This window comes from Nelumbo nucifera, chromosome 3 (assembly GCF_055504915.1).
Source record: "Nelumbo nucifera cultivar China Antique chromosome 3, China Antique-T2T, whole genome shotgun sequence".
NCBI classification, from domain to species: Eukaryota; Viridiplantae; Streptophyta; class Magnoliopsida; order Proteales; family Nelumbonaceae; genus Nelumbo; species Nelumbo nucifera.
Window position 1 is genome coordinate 71718075 of NC_142651.1, and position 2801 is coordinate 71720875.

Genomic DNA, 2801 nt, shown 5'->3' on the forward strand with positions numbered 1-2801 from the left:
CAACCCAAACTTGGCAGTTTAATCCCAACCTAGACCTTAACTTGCAATAAATTAATAATTAATTGAATAAACCAGTAAATAAAATAAATAGAAATTTATGGATAAAAAATTACTTAATTTTGAAAAATATATAAATGAATAATTTAATTTAACAAGATAAACAAATATCCAAGATTCCTAGAACCAAACTCAACCCATTGACAACCATAAATATTGGACTCGGGACTATAAGGGAGAGAGGGAAATAATTTGTAAATAAAAATAAATAATTTAGTAAATTAGATAAATATAATCTTTTAACTTAATAAAACAAATATATAAATAATTAAGCAAGGAAATGAGAGAGAAGCAACAAATAAAAATTTCTTGATTGCGCTTTGGGCTTTATATGAGGGTCGGGTTCAGGCCCAATATCGTGGCCTAATGTTCAGTCGAGGCCTGGACTTGCGCTTGAATATGCTCTATTGATGTAAAGGTAAAGCCCGACCCAAACTTGGCTCGGCCCGTGAACAGGGTTAACCCCAACTAAGGCCTAACCTATTGATAGCCATTAATATTAGCATGGGGGGGAGGAGGTTCCCAAATTGGCACCAATCCTTCCAGTTAACACTTCCTCAACTAGAAAACATTGTTGTTCCTTTGAAGAACAACATTGCCCTCTACATCAAGACATCTAATCCCTTGATTGCATGTGCTATCATCCCTTACCTGCTTCAATGAAGCCTCTACCACTGATACTAGAGGATATTCCTAAGTACTTCATCCCTTTGCATCTTTTTGTTATTAAAAACCTTGCCAAATGAATACTTCTGGTATAGAACACAATATATCACTTTGCCTTTTTTGGAGATCCCAAGAATTTACCAGCTATTTAAATCTTCCAAAGACCAGTTTTGGATAGCAATGATTTCAGACTTTTTAAAGTTAATTAGAGCAAATGACTTATTAGCATAAACTAAACTTTGATGCATTTGATGCTGTTACTACAAAGAGCTTGTCCTAATGTTGAGATTTAAACAAGTTGCAATTGCATATGCTCACTAATTGCACACTTGCTTTTGTTATATTTGTGCAAGGAGGAGGAAGAGGGCCTTCCAATTACTGATCAGAAAAGGAGGCATGTTCTAGCGTTCAAAGTATGGAAACTGGAAAGTGCTTACTACTAAGTGATTTCAATTAACTCAATGAAACATTCAGCCTGGTTTCTGGTTTCTGGTTTTTGGGATTCAAGCACCAAGTGGGATGAAATAAAATTGAGTTATAAAGCATCTTTTAGTTCTAACTGCCAAATATAACTAAATGGGATTTCAAGTTTCGATGAACCACTTGTTTCAGATATCTCATATCCACTTTGAGATAGTACACTACCATATTAAGTTTTCAAGCTGCTGAGAAAGTCAAAGGTAGGTTATAGTGATTATGAACACACAAACGAAATAAAGAAAAGAGGAATCTATTAACCCAATTTTAACTTACCTTCACATCTGCTGAGAAAGTCAGTTGAAAGTTCATCCATCTCAATAAGATCTTCTCAGGTGGTTGATTCATCAGCTCCTCCACATCCTAACGATTTATGAACAAAATACAACATATGAACTAAAAAGTAGCAAATAACATTTCATAAAAAATCACAAATAAAAAGAAAACTTCTATAAAAAGGCTATTTCACCTTATTATCATCAACTAACTCCACCAATTGAGGTGTTTTCCTCAAATTGAGGTCCGCCCATAGTTGTATCTAAGGTTAAAACATCAAAGTAATTGTTTCAATTATAGAAAATATTACTTATATAATTTTCAGTTTGTATCATCACCATGTGCTCAAAAGTCAAAATAGAAAAATGGCTTTCAAACAATTACAGTCCATAATCAAGACTTGACACTCTAAAGTCTAAAGAAATTTAATCAAAATCAACATGATGCAACAAAAATCCATCTCAAAATATACATTTGTTCATAGATTGCAATATGCCAACGTAATTATAGAGGAAGAAAATAACAAAAATCCAACCAAAGTCGTCAGAAGTACCAAATAAAGAAAAAAGAATGTGCAGTGCAACAGCACAAAACATGTAACTTAGTATTGTACTTACCGAGCATATGGTATCGACTATTGTACAAGCAAGGGGAGAATAATGAAATAAACATAGATAGCAAACTCCAATCTTGTTTGAAGTTTACAGGCTTTCTATCATGCACTTTTTAGATAATCTTCAGGGTTCATATGAAAAGAACCTAATAGAATATTAGGTTAATAAGTTTTACTTCTTTGTACTTTGGCATGGAACAGAATATTCAGAAAACTATCAAAAAACTAGTGACAGGACCAAAATATTCTTAAAAATAGAAAAGAACTAACGACTGAAACAGCATGTATACTTACCCTTCAATGAAGTCCTGCGTGCCTATATTAACTATTGTACATCCAATAGCCTTTCATTCCTTTCCCAAGGGTTCAGCAACCTCTTTGTATTGATTGCTCGTTCATCAGTGTCCCAGGGACTGCCACATTGATAAGTTTACTACATCAAAGAATATGCCTTCAGATTACAAAGCCCCAAAACCAAGAAAGAAAACCATCTCCAAACTCAAATTAAAGCAAAGGGCTTAATAGGGAAATCACCATAGAAGAAGGCCATCTTTTACAATCTCGAAGAGATCATTAGTGGAAGGATCTAGCGAATGATCTTTCTATGATATGGGATACATCAACGAACTGGAGGCTCTTAGACCCGGACTGGACCTTGCAACCCAGATAGATGCTATCCTTAACTCTTTGCCTCCTTCCTTTAATCCGTTCA

General features: G+C 34.2%; 1 long non-coding RNA gene across 1 annotated transcript; it reads right to left on the bottom strand.

The window, feature by feature from the left end:
• Positions 1-702: 702 nt before the first annotated feature.
• Positions 703-2405, bottom strand: LOC148801337 (uncharacterized). Its single transcript, XR_016083364.1, has 3 exons — positions 2384-2405; positions 1670-1738; positions 703-1563 (listed from the first exon to the last, which is right to left on the bottom strand). It is a non-coding gene; the product is annotated as an uncharacterized LOC148801337 (long non-coding RNA).
• Positions 2406-2801: the final 396 nt, after the last annotated feature.